The 20,821-nt window shown below is 40.6% G+C and overlaps 1 protein-coding gene across 35 annotated transcripts in view; it reads left to right on the top strand.

Annotated features, from left to right (window-relative positions):
* SEMA5B (semaphorin 5B) overlaps positions 1–20,821 on the top strand; it is a 478,266-nt gene that overhangs the window by 107,817 nt on the left and 349,628 nt on the right. For 28 of the 35 annotated variants that reach the window (XM_087883981.1, XM_034422787.3, XM_087883946.1 and 25 more), the window contains one exon: positions 14,467–14,510. The exons of the other annotated variants lie outside the window; for them this stretch is intronic. The gene's annotated coding sequence lies outside the window, so the exon portion shown is untranslated. The remainder of the gene's footprint in view (positions 1–14,466; positions 14,511–20,821) is intronic. 35 annotated transcript variants of the gene reach the window in all.

Raw genomic sequence — 20,821 nt, 5'->3', positions numbered from 1 at the left:
GATCTTTTATGCAACATAAATCAGTTTAATGGTTAAGTCCGTGCAGTTAAACTTTTGAATCTAAATGAGGGCTCTTCAAATGAAGGAAATTCAAGGGAAACAATATAGAGGTACAATGCAATTAAATGTGGGGAGAGCTATAATTAGATAATTGTGCAGCAGCCTCAGACTCAGCATGGAGATTAATAGCAAAGAAGTACCATAAGCCTTCATTAGTCTCCAACATTGCATAAAGTAGCGAAGAAGTCAGTGACCATTGCTTGGGGCAAGCCCTATAGAGAAAATTAAGGCAGTTTCACTTCTAATTATTAGCAAAGGTTTTAGGATCTAGGGTATTTTGAGTAGATACAGCTTTTGAATAGATGGAACTAAAGCTTGATTTTATTTGTAAATGCAGATGGCTTGAAGAGTTGGCAGGCTGAATAGCAAAAGTCAGGTATTCCAAGGACCGAACACAGATGTTGCTAAACTGCAGTTCCCAGCATCCTTCACCATTAGCTATACTATTAGGCCTGTTGCAAATTATACTTCAGAAACATCTAGAAAACCACAGATGGTCTATTAACAAGTATGTGCATAAGAGCCAAGTCTAGCAATGAGTCAGGCATGACCCAGACTGAATAGTCACCGAAGACTGGTCTGGAAATTTAGCCAATAGATTGTCTTGCTAGATGAAGTCACTCTGCAGCCGAGAAGTCATTGTAATCTAGTGAACAATTTAGTGGCTCAACACAAAGAGAAGCAAAGCATAAAATTGGAAGTTTCCTTTCCAACTCCTGCTGCCCCGATAGTCATTGAATGGTCTTCAGTTGTAGGACTTGCTTTCCTAGGAAAATATACAGAGGTCTCCAAAGAGAAAACACCTTAACATCAAACTGTAAGATGCCAAGTTTAAGAACAAAAGTTGCCTCTTGCTCTTTCATAACTTAAGTCCTGAAAGAAAAAGAAAAATTTAGCTAGAGAGTGGGAAGAGTTTCTGTTAAATTGGCCACAAATAACCCCTGTACTCCCTTCCTAATACTTCTTTTTTTTAATGTTCATTTATATCCTGCTTTTATTATTTCTTTACAAATAATTCAAGGTGGTGAATGTAACCAGCACACCTTCTTACTCCTATTTCCCCCCAGAGCAACAATCCTGTGAGTTGAATTGGGCTGAGAGAGAGTGAGTGGCCCAAAGTTAGACAGCTGTCTTTAATGGCAAAGACACGGGTTGAACTCAGTTTCTGGCTTTCTAGCCTGGTGCCTTAACCACTAGACCAAACTGGCTCTACTTTACTCTCAGTCTTTTCTTATAAATTGCAAATAAGATTTGCAGTTCTCTGCTGCAGACTGGAACTCAGTTGGATCATTCAGCACCAAAGCAATACCTTGAGGAGAGGAGATAAATTTTCTCACCCCATCTTTTTTTTTTTCATAGCACTTGGACATATGAGTCATGTCTGCTCTTCAGTATTGCAAAAACAGTTTGCAGAGGATCCAGCATTCTTGAAATGCTGAAAACAAGAAGAAAATATTCGTTTCTATTCTGAATTGCTGAGAAGGATGCATTACAAAATCCCCCGTTCCACATCCTTGCTTTACGTTGTATTGATTTCTATAGATATACAAGACAATGCACAAACAACAACCCCATCCTCTTGAGTCACAGCATAAGCCTCTGCAATGCTGTGGGGGTCTGAGGTTACAGGCAAACTTTTATTTGCTCTCATTTCCCCTGACATTTCCATTTTCTGGCTCAAAACATGGAAATGACACAACCGATCAATGTTTGCAAACTGAATTCTAGTTGAGTAAGGAAGATTGGATGGTGGATAGTTGGTGATGGTGCAGAAAAGAGAGGGGGTTGTTTTGTAAGTTCCCTTGTTGTTGTTCTTTGTGATGGTTTTTTTGTAGGGACACATTTCTTAAAGAATCAGAGGAATAATTCTCTGATATGATTGAAATAGAGTGATGAAAATGCTAACCTACAGTTTGAAGTATAAGAATGGGTTATGCTTTCCTGGATTTGAATCTCTGATAAGTCTAAAAATAGGGGAAAAAAGAATAATTATTTAGCCCCTAGTAAGAGTGCTGCCCTATAGTGAATAATGATGTGAAGTATAAATATATAACTGCATTATTGTTTGTAGAATAGATAAAATATTGTCAGCCTTCTTAGGTTTCCTCAGATGGGGAACATAATTAGATGAGCTATTTTTATGTTATTGTAAGGCTACATTAACAGAATCTTGCAAGTCTGAAAGTACGGATTTCCCACCGTCACTTTTAACTGCCTGAACAATTAGGGCGGGTCCTTCCCAAATTTCTTCCTATGATAAAAGTCACTAGGGGGATCCTCCCTCTCTTTTCTGATTGTTTCCTAGGCAGCATCTGTTCCCCTCTTAACCCCAAGGTCATCCACACATTCTATTACAAATTTAAGCACTTTGATTTATTGTAAGTCTTTCTTTCCTTTTCCTTTTCTTTGTACAGATTCAGTATGCAAAAAATAAAGGAAGGAGACAGACAGACAGACAGACAGGCAGGCAGGCAGACAGCTAGCTTTCACTTCATCATGCTTGCCATCTTTTATAACAATAAAATGTTGTTGATTTTATTGTATTTTTTTAGGATGGTGAGGATGAGGTAATTTTGGCAATGTTTGCCTGAATTTATGTGGATCAACAAGTTGCTGGATGAGTGGGACACTTATAAAAGACACAATTTTAACAAAATCTGAAGTCTATGTATTTGATAGACTTAATGTATGTCATGCTAAAAGAAAGAGCACCAAAGTCTTTCTGACTGCAAAGGTTACCTGACTGCATATGAGAAGAACAGAACTTTGGGGGAAAATATGCTGAATGAATTTAACTTAATACTTGTTCTTTCTTTTGAAGACATTTCGCTTCTCATCCTAGAAGCTTCTTCACCTCTGACATTCCTCACTATCCTGTCAGAACTGAAGAAGCTTGGATGAGAAGCGAAAGGTCTTCAAATGAAAAAACAAGAATGTCCAGTTGCCTCCTGAAAAAGCACCTTTGGGGTATGTATATGGTATATTGATTGTTGACCAGGTGTCTTCTCATTCATTTTTAGGCTCTTTATTGTAAAGAAAAGCAGTATAGTGCAGTGGTTAAGGCATCAAAGTAGAAACCAGGAGATTCTGAATTCTACTATTGCCTTAGGCATGAATCCAACTGGGTGACCTTGGGCCAATCTCTCTCTTGGCTCTAGGAAGGTGGCAATGGCAAACCACTTCTGGAAAACCTTTACAAAATAAACTAGCGATTCTGTAGATTCTGTTGTCATGAGTCAACAATGAACTCAAGGGCGTGTGTGCACATGCGCACCCTCATCTACAATTTATTTTCAAAAGTGCTAGGAATCACAAAAGTGCAAGCACTTTAATTTATTCAACATAAATGGTATTAGATATCAATTCAACATAAATCGTATTAGATACAATAAAAACTATAATAAACTATTATATGGTTCCTTTTATTCTGCAGTCTAGTCTAGGGAATTAACCAAAGAGTTGATAAAAATCCATGATTCAGATTAATGCTGTGATGGCGAACCTATGGCACGCGTGCCACAAGTGGCACACAGAGCCATATCTGTGAGCACGCGAGCCATTGCCCTAGCTCAGCTCCAGTGGGCATGCGCGCGCCAGCCACCTGATTTTTGGCTGGCCCCACCCATGCCACCCTTCCCCTCCCAGGAGTCTCCATGTGGCCCATTTTGGATGCCAGGTAAGTACAGGGCTTGCGCGGAGGCCCTGGGGGGTATTTTTGGCCTCTGAAGGGCCTCTAGGAGGGTGGGGAGGCTGTGTTTGCCCTCCCCAGGCCCCAGGAAAGCCTCTGGAGCCTGAGGAGGGTGAAAAATGGGCCTGCTGGGCCCACCGGAAGTCAGGAAATGGGCTATCTCCAGCCTCCGGAGGGACTCCGGGTGGGTGGATGGGAGAGGCCCTTTTCGCCCTCCCCAGGCTCCAAGAAAGCCTCTGAGCCTGTGGAGGGCAAAAAACGGTCCTACTGAGCCTATTGGAAGTCTGGAAATGGGCCGTTTCTGGCCTCTGGAGGCTGCTCCCACAACAGGTGGGAGAGTGTTGTGCGCGTATGCGCGGGGGAGCACAGGGGGTTGCGTGCACATGCGCAGGGGGGCAAGGCGCAGAGGGGAGCATTGAATTATGAGTGTGGGCACACAGGCGCACGCTATCACGCATGCACATGCACCTGAGGAAAAAAAGGTTCGCCATCACTGGATTAATGTATGCCATATATCATAATTTACTGTCTTTACTGGATGAAGTCCTGGTGAATGTTGTGCCTCTGAAAGCCTAGGCTAGCTACATTTCATTTTTGAGATCTCATAGGTGGAATGCTTAGAAAACAAGTTCCATTAATAATTGTCTTGAAATGATATTCCCGAGAGCTGCCCACAGTGCACTGAGCAGCTTTTTAGTTTCTTGATGACTTTTCTTATTGGATCCTCTTCTTATGACTGCCTGAATATTTCACTAACCTGCTGGACTTTAAAGGAGGTTTTGCCTGGACTTGCTGGGGCCTATTAATTTCCCTGCTTTAGGAAAGAGAGTCAGTCTTTTTATATTGTGTGCTGAGAAAAGCTTCTTGCCAGAGGGCCTTCTAGCAATTGGTCTGTGGGAGTCTGCTATATATTGAGGAGGAGAATATTTTTCTGAGTGTGAAATATTCCTTTTTCATTAGCCCTCAAAATATTCCTGTTTCAGCAAAGAAGAAACCATAACGTGCAGCAATTTTCAAGTTCTCTGTTAGGGGAAGGGAGGGGTGAGGAGGTTAAATGCCATTGCTTTGAATACGTTCTCTGATTGAAATATGAATTAATTCCATCAATTCCACACTGTGTAGACTTGCAGATTAACTGAGAATTTTAGGCTCCAAAATACACCAAAAAATTGGGTTTGCCTTATGTACAAGTATGTGTGTATATATAAATGCATGTATACAGGCATAAATGGGTGCATGTATACATGCATGTTTGCATGTATGTACATATGTATTGTTTATTTGACTTGCATGCTGCCCGTCTCGCCTACAGGTGATTATATACAATAATACTTTTTTTTAATGTATGCATATATATATATAGTTAGAGCTTGCTAGGTGTCAGAAAGGAAAAAAGCCCAGAACCGAGTAGATGTGATTCTACTGAGCTGGAGCTACAAAAAAAAACCTTGGCTACGTAGGGAAAACCCGGCTAGAAGAAAAATACATACATACATACATACATACATACACACACACACACACACACACACACACACACACACACACACATATATATATGTGTGTGTGTGTGTGTGTGTGTGTGTGTGTGTGTGTGTGTGTGTATAGTTAATATTTCGGGTTTCTTCCCGTGTAATTGTGGATATATCCCTAAAAGGGTAGAAGCGACGTTTCGGCAGAATCCCATCTGCCATCATCAGGCTTATGCCAGTAGTCATTTTGCACTAACTGACGTTGGAATTTCAAATCTGGTGCTGGTATTCTGGGATGGCTCCACCTTTTCATTCTGATTGGTTGGGAGTCCCAGTATGTGTTTATTGGCTTGGCTTCGGGTGTATGGTCGGTTTTTCTCCACTAGGTGGCAGGGCTTTATCTTTGTGGCTGGTTTGAATATGATTTGGTTGGGATTTTTTTGTGCAATGTTTGGTCCATGTTCCACATATGGTGTCAAGATTCGTCTATCTATGAGAGCAGGTTTCCAAATAGTAGGCAGACGTGAAGTGTCATCCCGTTTATTCATGCAATATGGTCTTTTTTCCATTTCTATTGCTTCTCTGATTATCCTGCCATTGAGATGTTCTATTTTTGCAACTGTTTTTGTTTTATTAAAATTAATGTTGTGTCCTGTTGTATTTATATGTTGAACTAATGATGATGTGTGTTCTTGCTTTTGTATTGAGTTTTTGTGTTCCTCGATGCGCACACTCATTCTTCTGTTGGTCTGTCCAATGTATGTTGATGGGCAGGAAGCACATGGGATTTCATATATGCCTTGATCTTCTAATTCTATTTTGTCTTTGGGGTTTCTCAGAATGGACGATATCTTTCTATCTGTGCAAAATATGGTTTTGATGTTGTGTTTTTGTAGTACTTTGCTAATTTTATCTGTTGTTCCCCTTATATAGGGCAAGATGGCTTTCCCATTGTTTTGTTCCTCTTGTTGTTTTTTATTCTGTCTTGGTGTTGTATGTTTGATCATATTGATGACTTTATTTCTACAGAACCCATTTGATGTCAGTACATTAGTTAGTGTATATAATTCAGTTATATACAAAAACTCAATACAAAAGCAAGAACATCCAGCAAAATGACTACTGGCATAAGCCTGATGATGGCAGATGGGATTCTGCCGAAACGTCGCTTCTACCCTTTTAGGGATATATCCACAATTACACGGGAAGAAACCCGAAATATTAACTACACACACACACACACACACACACACACACACACACACACACACACACACACACACACACACATATATATATATATATATATATATATATATATATATATATATATATATATATATATATATATATATTTATTTATTTATTTATTTATTTATTTATTTGTGGATAAGCCCATTTGCAGATAAGCAGACTGAAATTTTTAACCAAAATACCCTGAAATCTGTGCCGCCCATTTATAAACCAATTGTGAAAACTAAAACATACAATATTTCAAAGGTTGGCTTATCTGCAGGTGGCACAGTTTTCATGGTATTTTGGTTAAAAATTCAAGAGTTGGCCTATTCCCTTATATATATAGTTGTTTCAGAAAACAGCTAATTACAGGATGCTTTCAGATTAAGAGTTTGATGGAATTGTACTTGTGGAAAAGAGCAAATTCACATTCTGAAGACCATCCTCTAGTTAGAAAAGCCAAGAAGGCCTTTTTCAACTTCAGCAAATGATTTTCCTGGAATGGTGGAGTGGTGGCACATTGGAGACATTTACTGATACCATTATCACCTCTTGACTGGACTATCACAACTCACTCTATGTATGTTTGCCCCTGCAAGCTGTTTGGAAATTTCAGATGATGCGAAATGTGGCTACCTCTTTATTAACAGGCTAAACCTGTTGTCACATCACAACTTTACTGTGGGAGCTGCCCTGGTTACTAGCCTATAATTCAAGGTTCAGGTCATTTGCCTGTGAAGCCCCGGTATGGCTTGAGATCCAGGTAGCCTCAAGGCTGCCTATTGTAAATAGATCTTACTTATAAATATATACAAGTAGGGTACTGTATGTATGCGTGCTGGGTCTACCCATTACTGGGAAGTCCAAAGGAGGCTTGGAAACGTAACACTTTGTGGGGGGAGGATGATCCCCTTCTCTTAAATAGTCTCCTTCCCCTCTCCTCCAAAATTAGATTGGAGCTTCCGTGATAATGTTGAGAAAGCTTGAACATGGCTGTTTCAAAGAACAGTCTTGGGGCATGATGGAATATAGAATTTCTGCTTGAACTTTGTATTCCATTTTGAGTTGATTGTTCTTGGATGCACTAGACAATAATACCTAGTATACCTCTTGAATAGCTTTGTAGATCCTGATGAGTGTGCAGGATGTGAGATGTGCAAAGATCAATTTGTGATAGCAGATGACCAATCACAGATTATTAAAATAGTGTTGTGGACCATTCGCTGCCAGAAATATATAGTCTCAACTCGTCAGGCATGTTGTATTAGTTCTTCCTCTACTATTCTTCATTTCAACTTCCTTGTAATATCTACTTCATTTTTTCCCAACCTCTCCCCTGAGGAGTTGTTGCACACATCAATATATGAAAAATTTATTATTTTTCTGCTTTCCGTGAGCCTTTGTCAGAGGAATATTCCCCCATCCCCTTCCCCCACCAACTCTTTCAGCTGTCGGGCATAATACACTTTGCATTTCATTTATATGCTGTGCCTTTAAAGTCATGTCTCCGACTGCCAAGGTTTTGTCATCTTTTTGCTCATTTGTCTTTTTTTCAGACTTGGTTGCACTCTCAGCTTATAAAAAAGTTTAGGTGTGAAGGAAGCATTTCAGAATATATTTCTCTCCTTACAATCCATTAGAAAATATTAATGAAACGTAATTGTAGAATTACATAGGGTGATTTTTCAAAGTTAATCTGTAGATGTTTAGAATATTGGGAAGTATAATTTCACCTAGGTAGATTTTACTCCGTTTCACCTTTTAAATGCTAGAAAGATTTCTTCCCACCTGCACATCTAAATTGACTATGTAGAGGGCAGGAACTCAGTGACATTTCTTTTCACCTTTAAAGGTTTTCATAGGCATTAATACGTTTGTAACATAACTGGGGAATGAGTAGGCTTCTCTCCTTCACAACTGGGAACTCTGAAATCAGAAATAGCTGGCAAACTCATTAAAAGTGAGTCAGTTTCAAAACTTACCTGACTTCTGGGTTTTCTACCAGGCAGTAAGGTAATATTCTGTAGTAATACTTCATTTGAGTCCAGAATCTGCTTCTCTAGATAAAATGCATATGATCTGCCTTTCTAGTTTTTGCATCAATTGTAGTCAACGAAGGATTTTGGAAACTGCTGTCTAAATCTTCATCCAGCTACAAACAACTTATTCATTTATCCCTTACCTAATTTCTGTGTTCTAAACATGGCACACCTACCCTGTTTTCCCCAAAATAAGACATCCCCTGATAATAAGCCCAATCAGGCTTTTGAGTGCATGGCAATAAGGCCAAGCGCTTGTTTCAGGGTTCAAAAAAATAAAAGACAGGGTCTTATTTTCAGGGAAACATGGTAGATACTTCCCTTGACTTTTGCCAGATTACATATTCCACCTCATTTTTTAAGACTCATCCTCTTGCCTCCACTTCCTCCCAATATAGGAACAGGAATCATATAGGAAGGAAGGAGCAGAACCACTGCAGAAGGGTGTCTCCCAACTCCTAACTCTCACAATGATCCACTAGATCACCACGGTCAATGGTACAGAAGGCTATTGAAAGATCTATCAGGATCAGTAATGTCATGCTTCTTCCAGAATCTGCTATAACTATCACTAGTGAGAGTAACCAGTGCTGTTTCTATCCCATGCCTGAGCCTGAACCCTGCTGGAAGGGTTCAGATAACATATTTGTTTTCAGTATTCTCTGCAACTGTAGTATCACTGCCTTTCAATGACCTTCAGTAAAAAGGCAAGAATGGTGACAAGGCAATAAATTATCTACTATGCTTGGAACCAAAATCAGCCCCTTAAAAGAGTCCTCATTTCCATGATGCTAGTACCTTCAACTCACAAAGTGAGATATTAATAACTTGAATCCAGCACTCTCTCTTCCCTATCATATTAGCCAGGTGGGGAAAGGGTGTAACTCATAAGTAGTTTTACTCATTTGGCAAAGAACTTGGTCTACTTCTTTAGGATCAATAGGATCAATTTTTTTCTCAGAGAGAAAACCTTCAATATCTCTCTTGACAGCTTTTCCAACTCTGTCTAAGTAGTTATATCTACAAAGTACTTAGGCAGCCTATCACAGTGACTTATTACCATTTTTTTCCAGTGCATCCTTTCCTAAAAGTTTCCAGCCACTTTAAAAACAGCTGCTGGATAGCATTTCATTGGATTCAGTAAAGGTGGAGACAGAATTCCACTTTGCCACCCCTATGGCCAGAAAGTAGGCCCAAACCTGGACTTATACCTTTCATCAGTTGAATTTGCTCCAGGTTTTCTGCCAGCATCACTCTAGCACTTTATCTTCTGGAGTTCCTCAGAAAACCAAGAAGCTCGTTAGAACCAGTCCATAGAAAGAGCTGCTTAGGAGCAATTCAGGTATCAGAAATCAGAGCTTATTCTGATGTTGGATGCCTGCCTGCCTTCTCTCTCTCTCCCTCTCCCTCTCCCTCCCCCCCCTCTCTCATTTCTATGTTGCCAATCTCACTATTACAATGACTCTGGGTGGCTTACAATAGATAAAAAGTAGAAATTAGAAGAATTAAATAGAAAGCCAAGGCGATGGGCAATCTGGTGCTGGGGATCTTCTCTACCCAGTCGGCCAACCCCAGCATAGCAGACCCCTGTTGGGGCCCCAGTCCAAGCAGTAGAGCCACATTTTCAGGTTCTTCTGGAAAACTGGGAATATGAGGGTAGACCTCACCTCCAGTGGGAGAATATTCCAGAGGGTGAGGGCTTTATTCACTTTCTTTAAGCAAAATAATGTTACATACTAAGCATATGTTCAAGGGAGTACATATACATATAATTTTATTTTCCACATTGCTCAAATTATATTTGCAACTTGAACTTATTATCAAATAGAAGTTGGTCTCGTAATAGAGTGCAAAAGGAAACTCAAGATATTTCTGTGAGAGGCTTTCTTTAATAACTAGCTAGCCTATGCTGGCTATGTATTCTGGGGCTTGTAGCAGGGGTGAAATCCAGCAGGTTCTGACAGGTTCTGGAGAAACGGTAGCGGAAATTTTGAGTAGTTTGGAGAACCGGCAAATACCACCTCTGGCTGGCCCCAGAGTGGAGTGGGAATGGGGATTTTGCAATATCCTTCCCCCAGGAGTCGGGTGGGAATGGAGATTTTGCAGTATCCTTCCCCTGGCGTGGGATGGGAATGAAGATTTTGTAGCATCCTTCCCCTGCCATGCCCACCAAGCCACGCCCACAGAACCAGTAGTAAAAAAATTTGGATTTCACCACTGGCTTGTAGTCTACCAGGATACTACCCTACCAAGTTTATCTGTCTCCAGTGATTCTTTTGTCTGCCTTGTCCTTCTATCCAGTCCTAATAACAGGTATTGACTGTTGGTGTCTTTTCTAGTCAGTTTTTTCGTCTTGTTTTGATGGAACTCATCAAGGAAGAGTCTCCCTATAAATGACTAATGGATGCAGAGAGTTTACCTCCAGCCATCTCCCCCTCCCCCAAAAGGGTCAGAAGGATGACAAAGCTCATTTCTTTCTAAGACATGATGGAGGAGATGAAACAAAGCATTGATCACCAGACTAGTGAACAGTTTCTGTCTGAATCAGATCATCCATCAATTATTTACTGTAGGGTACCATACTGGTAGTACAGTATAGTTTAGTCTAAAGGCTACGTGACACTTTTGGTTTGGTTCCTATAGGACAGAAATAAACTTTTTCCCCCATGTCTGGGGATGGGATTTAACAATTTAGGAGTGGTTAGGAATTGGAGTGGACATGATGCTGATGTAGAATAGGCAGGACCAATTTTTTATGGGTTGGAGGGTAGTTTGGTCATTTTCTCCATTTGTTTGTTTGCTTGTTTTTTTACATTTAGGTTACACCTATTTAGGACTGATAAAACCCTGTTTTAAAGTGACAAGAAGCTATGCCATCCATTTCCAGCAAGTGTGATGAAAGAGAGTTGTAAAAAAGGGGGCTTGAGGGCTATCTGCTTGCCTTTGCCTCAGGCTGCCTACTCCTGCCATAGGAGAAGCAAGATTTTTCAGTTCAAAGATTGGAGATTACTTCAGTTTGCACAGAAAATGGTGTTTCTGTAAAAGACAAGTGCACACAGGGCTGAGAAAGAAAACCTCACAGCCTGTCCTGGAAGCCCTTATTTTATTTAAACTAGCTAACACTATGTGCTCAATAAAATGTAGGAGGCAAGGACTTAGAAAAAGATAGGTAGGTAGGTAAGAAGGTAGGAAGGTAGGTAGGTAGGTAGGTGGGAAGGAAGGAAGGAAGGAAGGAAGGAAGGAAGGAAGGAAGGAAGGAAGGAAGGAAGGAAGGAAAAAAAATCTGTGAATCAGTATGAGAAAAAAATCTGTTAATCCCATCATATGAGATAATTGTAAAATGTAGTTATGTGTTACGTCCTTTGTTGTTGTACTACAATGCTTAAACATAAGAGATGGATTTTGTTGGATTTGTTTCTTAGTTTTCTTGCAGTGGATGAAGATTAGAGGAAAGATTTTTATCTCTCTTTAACCACACTTTCCTTTTCCTGACCAATCCTGGTAGCAGCAGCTGCCATAAGTAATGTATCTCAAGGACATCAGACTGGTTATCATTTTTTAAAGCACACAGAACCAGTTACCCAGGAACAGTGGTGGGTTCTAATCAGTTTTACCACCAGTTCGCATCGCGCACGCGCTTTGCGCATGATCGCACAAGCGCATTGACTAAAAAAACAGCGGAAGCATGGCAATCCACTTTGCCGTGCCTTACAGCTGACCAAAAAACAAAAGAAATAAAGGTAAGTATAGTGCAGGGGTGGGGGGGAGGGCCCAACTGACATTCAAAGCAAACTGGTTCGCTCTCCTATGAAGATTTCCACTACCGGCTTTCCTAAACCGGGGAAAACCGGTAGCAATCCACCACTGCCCAGGAACCATAACATCGGGAACGTATTGCTTTATAGAGATTTTGATAGGGGAAACACAATCAGGGCTGATAAAGAGTTAGGGTGCATAACTTCTTTGGTTATTCCCAGTTGATTTCCCAAACCATTAGTGCTTTGTCTTGAAGGGTTTGAGAATTATTGTACTAAAAACTTTGCAGCAGAGAAAATATAACATGGCAAAGAACATTTGGCAGCTTTTGAAATTTAGAAGCAAGAATGTCTCCAAAATTGGATTCAGAAATAAGATACTGTGTTTAAAGCTATAATAAGGATACTCTTTGCTCATTCCCAGAGATTTTTAGGAAATGATTTAGGTGTGGTTTTGAGAAGAAGCTTTAATCAAGTAGTTAACGTGTTTTGAATCCATTTCCCCAACTTCACTATTAAGAGAAGTAAAAAAAAAAAGTGTAATGCATCTTCAGAGTAGGTCATGCCAACTAACATAATTAAATGTGAGCTGAAACTAGATCCATAGGGATTTGTCAAAGAAAACCAAAACCATTAAAGCTAATTTTCAGAATAATAGTCTTATTTCAAACATTTAGGAATGTAAACCTTTGTGGACTTGTCTAATTTATGATGATGGATTCTAAGATATAAAGGCTTAATAATCTATTAGTTGTTAAGATGCTGTTGGACTAGGCTTTCTTTAATATTTTGTTAACTGAGCCAGACTGGTCTAGTGGTTAAGGTATTGGGATTAACTACATAGTTGGGAGACTTACGTGTTCTAGTCTGCCTTAGGTATGAAGGCTGGGTGACCTTGGGCCAGTCACACACTCTCTCAGCCCAACTCACCTCACAGGGTTTTATTTTGGGGGAATAGCAGGAATAAGTATTAGATATGTTCCCTGCCTTGAGTTGTTTATAAAAAAATAATAAAGGTGGTGTGTATATATGTCCGTGTGTGTAGTTTTTTTTTTTTTTATAGAATCTAGGCTTAGGTTGCTTTGCAAATCAAGCATGAGAATTTTATTCATTTTCCTCTTTTTCTTCCTTTTGATGCTTCTGATGAAGTAAGCTCTAGTTGTAGAAGCTCATGCCTTTTAATATGCATTTTTATTTGAAAAAGTGCTGCCAGCTTCATGATTCTTGGCCACCATGGGATAACCCAACTTTTCTTTTGCAACATGAGGATATTGTTTTTTTCTCACAGTTCTCCCGTTTGATGACTGCTCTTTTGTTTTATATATATCATTTCTTTATCTCCCCTTTTCTTCTCCACCAGTCAGATGTTTAATAAGGGATCCTATTTTCTTGAGGAAATAATAGGCAAAGCTCTGAAAATCCTAGCATTGTTTTGTGATTGTACAGGTAGTCCTCGATATACAACAGTTTGTTTAGTGACTGTCTGAAGTTACAATGGCACTGAAAAAAGTGACTTATGACCATTTTTCACACACTTAGGATTGTTGCAGCATCCCCATGGTAATGTGATCAACATTCAGATGCCTGGCAACTGATTCATATTTATGACAGTTGCAGTGTCCTGGGATCATTTGATCCTCTTTTGTGACCTTCTGACAAGCAAAGTCAATGGGGAAGCCAGATTCACTTAACAGCCAGGTTACTAATTTAACAATAGCAGTGATTCACTTAATAACTGTGTAAGAAAGGTCATAAAGTGGGACAAAATTCACTTTGACATGTCTCGCTTATCAACATAAATTTTGGGCTCAACTGTAGTCATAAAGTCAAGGACCGTCTGTATAAACACGCAACATTTACCTTCCACGTCCATACATTTTATTCAAAAAAAGCTAATAGATCTTGCATTCTAAACTTTAAAATTTTCTAGGATTATAAAATGTTTCTCACTCCTTCCAGCTCTGTTTTTCCTCTTTAAAAATTGTGCTGATGCATTGATCAGTACTCTTTGATATGAGCAAAAGTAATAAGAGATTACTAAGTATTACAAATTATTGAACCAGGAACATTAATTGCTATTTACATCTGCTTGCTGAGGAACCTTTCTAGCAATTAGATTTATCTCCAGCATCTTCAGTGCCTGTGTTATGAGCTGACATTAGTCCTTGTAAGTAAAATGGGACCCAAATTAATGTTGATTTTTTTTTTAAATGCAGGTATTGCCTTGAGAATTCTGGACCATAGTGGAATGCTGAATAAGGTGAGGTTGTAAAAAGACATATAATTGTACTCAAGAGACCACGATGACTTTCTGGAATGCTAATATGTTATAGGAAACAGAAAAAATATGTTCAGAACTTTTGAACATCTTTTCCTTGGTATCTACAGCTAAGTGAAAAGTTTTGCATTGCTTTTTTTAACCCGTTCTTTCCCCTTCCCCATCTTTTCTCTAGTTCTGAATTTGCAAAAACAAAGGATTTTATACTAGGTCTGTTATGCCAGTGTTAGATTCTGTCAGTTTTGTTACTGGTTACAGAGTTTTTATGAAGGTTGCCTAGGGATACTTAATGGACTAAAAGGAAAGTTGTACCATTCAATGTATACTTAACATTTTCTTTGTTATTGTCTCTCAGAAAATAATCAATATCCTTTGCCTATTATCAGTGATGTTAACTTTTACTTATGTTTTTTGCAAATGTTACATTAACCTGTGGCTGTGTGTATAATGTCAAATCTTAACAGCATCAGTTTCTTGCCTGATAAAATCAAACACCATTTTATCAAAGAGAAAAACATGAATATAATATAAGTTTGTTTTAAGCAGATACTTGGAAGTCTTGAATGAATTGAATTTCATTTATTATAAAAAGGATTTCTATACCTAGGATTCCCTAAACTCAGAAAACTTCAATAGGCTGATTAATGTATCACTATTGTTGGCATAATGCAATGTGTTATATGTTAATGCTTAAATGTGAATGGAAAGATTATGGATCTTTAATGGCTATGCATGCTTCCATATACATTTCGTAAGAAAATAGCAATATTACTTTATACCTGTAGTATTAAAGTAGATCAGCAGAAATTATAGATGCCATTTAATATTGTGATAGGGGATTGGAGTTTGTTCTTACTGAAGGATCAGTTCTGCAATCTGTATTTGTTTATGTGTGCTGGCTTATGTTGACTTAAACAAGGTGGAAGGGAAAGAGGTTTCTACGATGGTGTCTCCGAAGTGTGCCTTACCCATTATCAATCCAACTGATTTCTTTTGTTACAGTTTTTCCTTTCCTTTCCTTTTATTTAATAGATAATGCCTAACATCAGCATGTCAGTCCATCTTTTTCAAAACCAGAGATCCAACTTTGCAAATTAAGCAAGATAGTACAAGATGTCACCCAACTAAAGCTTAACCATTGTTATCTGCCAAGAAGATGCTTAAACATATACTTCAATTCAGCTGTTGAAAGAAATAGGTTCTAAGAGTGATTACTATTAATTTAATGACACCAACTATGTGAGAAGATTGCAAGAACTTTTTTATGGAATTTGGTACACAGGATACTGAAGCTATAAATCTATAATAATAGGAATTAGCTTGTTGTTTTTTCATCAATCTTAACTACATCATTACAAATTTGAACTTTTATTTTTGAGCCAGTTGCTTTGAGTAGACTCCAGCTTTTTATAAAAAAAACCCAAAAGCAAAATAGCAATCTAGCATGAATAGCATCTTGCTATTCATGTTTGCTGAGTTAATTTGTCTGCAGGGTGACAGATGAAAACTTATGGGGTGTGGGTTGATAGCTGTAATATTTTTAGTAGTTGTTGACATTATTGTGGACTTTGTTTCTGTGGGAAGCATAGTTGCTGAATAGCATCATTTGGTTAGCTTGGCATTACTCTGAACTGTTGCTAAGATGACTTTTCCTGCCAGCCGTCAGGATGTTGGGACAGTGTTGTTTTCCTAATATACCCATTAATTTTTAGACCCTGCAGCTGTCTCAGCTGAACAGTGAAACAGACAGGGATTGGTAAAATATCAAATACCTACCAATGTTTGTTTACATTTAGGGTTGATCTCTCTAAATTGGGTTCATCAATTAAAAAAAGGAGGCTTTCAAGTTATGAATGTTCAGTGTACAGTTCCCATCAGTGTTTTGTACTGTGAACATGTTCTCACGCAAGAGTTCATTCACTGGAAATACTTGTACTTTTTGACCTTCCAACAATTTTGGCTGGAGCAATAAATCAAATCTGAGGATTTAAATCTTCTCCATCTTGGCCATTAGCCATGAATAATATTATTTTTCATACATCTGTGACTAGTTCTATTGTTTGTGTAAAATATAAATGGTTAGAGAACTTACTAATGGAAGATTTAATTTCTGTTTGTTAATACATAATTTGTTCTGAAAAATAGAACATAATTGGTTTTGGGTGGGGCAAAGTGTCTAAATGTCATGGAAGCCCGGGCAACTATTCTTAGGCATTGCTCACTGATTTGGCTAGAACAAACTCTCAGTGTAATATAGAGATTTAAAAATGGGTGACTTTTGTTTTATCAGACAAAATATATCTCAAATATATCAGGTGTGTATTCCACGCAGCATCTCTCTCTCTCTCTCTCTCTCTCTCTCTCTCTCTCTCTCTCTCTCTCTCTCTCTCTCTCTGTGTGTGTGTGTGTGTGTGTGTGTGTGTGTGAGAGAGAGAGAGAGAGAGAGAGAGAGAGAGAGAGAGAGAGAGAGCCTACTAAAATAATTGAGGAAATTATAAGAAAAAAAAGAATAAAATCTATCGAAGATGCAGCATTTAATTCCCCAGGTGGATTTTTAATTTGATTTTACTCACAGCAAGCTCAAATGAAAAAGTACTTGCATCATAATAAACAGAAAAAAGATATTACTATTTATCCAACTGGATTTTTTTAATGCCACCTTTTATCACTGTGTTTTTGTGGTGGAATCTGGAGCTGAGGGGAGGGGATGGGTTTCTAGAGGCTCTAAATAAACATACCACGCAGATCAGCTCCTTATGTTGTTTTTGGTTCCTTGCACCTGACAGTTTTAGTGTTTATACCGGATTCTGCTTTTCTTTTTTCTGTCACTCATACATATTGGAACTGTACTTTGTTGTCTATCTTTGGAATGATGTGTAACAGTTTGGCCAGTTTGTTACTTTAAAGTTCAAAAAAAAAAAAAAAGAATTTTGTATTTGGCACATCAGTAAGAGAGGGTTATCCAAGAAACAAACAACAACTCCCACAAAAACAAAATACACTTCCCAAATGTCCAGAAAATTATGTTTTGATGATAATAATTACAAAAACTGTTTTTAATAAGAAATAGGTAAGTAAATAAATAAGTTTTGGTGTTTGCATCACTGTTAAACTTATTTTGCTTTTTATTTTTATTTTACTTTTATTTTCCCTGTTTAAATGCTAGAATATGTTAATCTTTAAGGTGCCTTGGTTACCAGCACCACATACAAAAATAAATAAAATTAAGAAACAGGCATGGCTCTTAATGCTATTTACTTTATTCCATATATTGCTTATTCTATTATATAACTGAAATGAGATGTATATTTAATTATATGATATTGCAGGGTATTTGGAATGGAACTTTGAGGAACTTCTAGCCTCGGAGTCTTCTTTCATTTGGGGTGTTACTTGGAATCCTGACAGCATATTTAAAATGTACCAATATTTCTTTTTTTGGGGGGACAGGAGACTAAGAATGATATTGTCATCCCCAATACCATTTGTCTCAATAATACTGCTTTTCTAGACCCTTTTCAGTATTTATTTATTTATTTATTTATTTATTTATTTATTTATTTATTTATTTAGAATTTGTATACCGCCCTTCTCCCTGAGGACTCAGGGCGGTGAACAGCCAAGTAAAAACATCAAGTACAAATATTAAAATACAGTTAAAATATACATATATAAATTTGGCCCCATTAATTAAAAACAATAAACAAAACACTTAAAAACACTTAAAAAATTAGGCCAGCCCGGCTTGCTGGAAAAGGAAGGTTTTAAGGGCACGGCGGAAGGCACTGAGGTCTTGGATTCTCCTTATCTCTGGAGGCAATTGATTCCAGAGGGTAGGTGCCCCCACAGAGAAGGCCCTCCCCCTGGGGGTCACCAGCCTGCACTGTTTGGCTGATGGCACCCCGAGGAGGTCCTCTCTGTGGGAGCGCACGGGTCAATGGGAGGTCGTCGATGGCAGCAGGCGGTCTCGAAGTTAGCTAGGCCCTATGCCATGGAGCGCTTTAAAGGTGATAACCAACACCTTGAAGCGCACCCGGAAGACCACTGGGAGCCAGTGCAGCTCGCGCAGGAGTGGTGTTACATGGGAGCGCCAGGCTGCTCCCGTCACTACCCGCGCTGCTGCATTCTGGACCAGTTGGAGCCTCCGGGTGCTCCTCAAGGGGAGCCCCATGTAGAGAGCATTGCAGTAGTCAAGGCGAGAGGTGACGAGGGCATGAGTGACTGTGCACAGGGAATCCCGATCAAGAAAGGGCCGCAACTGGCGGATCAGGCGAACCTGACAAAAGGTCCCCCTGGTTACAGCCGTCAGATGTTCCTCCAAGGACAGCTGCCTATCCAGGAGGACTCCCAGATTGCGAGCCCTCTCTGTGGGGGCCAACGACTCGCCCCCAATAGTCAGTGATGGAGTCAACTGACTATATCGGGATGCTGGGAGCCACAGCCACTCAGTCTTGGAAGGGTTGAGCCTGAGCCTGTTCCTCCCCATCCAGATCCGCACAGCCTCCAGGCACTGGGACATCACTTCAGGGGCATCGTTGGGGTGGCCTGGGGTGGAGATGTACAGCTGGGTATCATCAGCGTACTGGTGGTATCTCACCCCAAAGCCATGGATGATCTCGCCCAGCGGCTTCACATAAATGTTGAACAGGAGGGGCGAGAGGACCGACCCCTGAGGCACTCCACATATAAGAGGCCTTGAGGTCGACCTCTGCCCCCCTGCCAACACGAACTGCGACCGGTCGGAGAGAAAGGAGGAGAACCACCTTAATACGGTGCCCCCCATCCCCAACTCTTCCAACCGGTGCAGCATGATACCATGGTCGATGGTATCAAAAGCCGCTGAGAGGTCTAACAGGACCAGAACAGAGGAACAACCCCTGTCCCGAGCCCTCCAGAGATCATCAACCAACGCGACCAATGCCGTTTCCGTGCTGTGTCTAGGCCTGAAACCCAACTGGAACAGATCTAGATAGGATGTTTCCTCCAAGAATTGTGGAAACTGTCGCGCGACCACACTCTCAACAACCTTCGCCAGGAAGCGAAGGTTGGAGACAGGACAATAGTTGGCCAATATTGCCGGATCCAGGGACGGCTTCTTGAGGAGAGGCCTCACCACCGCTTCTTTCAAGGCAGCGGGGAAGTGACCCTCACTCAACGAAGCGTTGATAACACCCTGGAGCCAGCCTCGTGTAACCTCCCGGGAGGCCAGTACCAACCAGGAGGGACACGGGTCCAGTAAACATGTGGCCGCACTAAGTCTCCCCAAAATCCTGTCCACATCATCCGGAGTCACAGCATCAAACTCCTCCCAGGTAACATTCTCAAGACTATTCCTCGTCACCCTGCCCTGATCTACCCAGTCAGAGTCCAAATCCCCCCGGATCTGAGCGATTTTGTCATACAGGTATTGTCCGAAATCCTCCGCCCTGCCTTCCAAGGGATCCTCCCGCGCTCCCGGATGGAGCAGGGAGCGGGTTACCCTGAACAGGGCGGCCGGACGATTCCCTGATGACGCAATAGAGGCGGAAAAGTAGTTAAACTTTGCCGTCTTTATCGCCACTAGGTAGGTCTTAATATGCGACCTTACCAGTGTTCGGTCAGATTCAGCGAGACTGGCCCTCCAACCGCTCTCTAGGCGTCTTTTCCAGCGTTTCATCTCCCTCAGCTCCTCGGTGAACCAAGGAGCCATGAGGGATCGACACTGGGTCAGAGGCCGCAAAGGCATGACTTGATCCAAGGCCCCACCAGCCGCCCGATCCCAGGCAGCTACCAGGTCCTCGGCCGAGTCGTGTGCCAGATCTTCAGGAATTGGCCCAAGCTCCGTCTGGAACCTATCAGGATCCATCAGGCGCCCGGGGTGGATCCATCTAATTGGGTCCGCCTCCCTGCGGCGGGGTGTAGCGGTTCGAAGGTCCAGACGAAGGAGTGAGTGATCTGACCATGACAAGGGTTTCATGTCTATATCCCCTATAATAAGACCACTCAACCACTGGCCAGAGACAAAAATCAGGTCCAGCATGTGTCCCCCCCTGTGAGTGGGCCATGAACTAACTGGGTCAGGTCCATGGCCGTCATGGAAGCCATGAACTCCCGAGCCATCTCTGACGTTTCACCAACGGACGGCAGATTGAAATCACCCATGACCATAAGCCTGGGTGTATCAACTGCCACCGTGGCTATCACGTCGAGTAGCTCGGGCAGGGCCGTTGCCACGCGGCAGGGAGCCAGGTACGTAAGCAGCAAGCCCATCTGAACCCCATGACCCCATCTCACAAAGAGGGACTCACATCCGG

The sequence above is a fragment of the Pantherophis guttatus genome, chromosome 1, assembly GCF_059756535.1.
Source record: "Pantherophis guttatus breed Tessera chromosome 1, ASM5975653v1, whole genome shotgun sequence".
Taxonomy (NCBI): domain Eukaryota; kingdom Metazoa; phylum Chordata; class Lepidosauria; order Squamata; family Colubridae; genus Pantherophis; species Pantherophis guttatus.
Note: the sequence above shows the minus strand (reverse complement) of the source record. Positions and strands in the feature narration are given on the sequence as shown.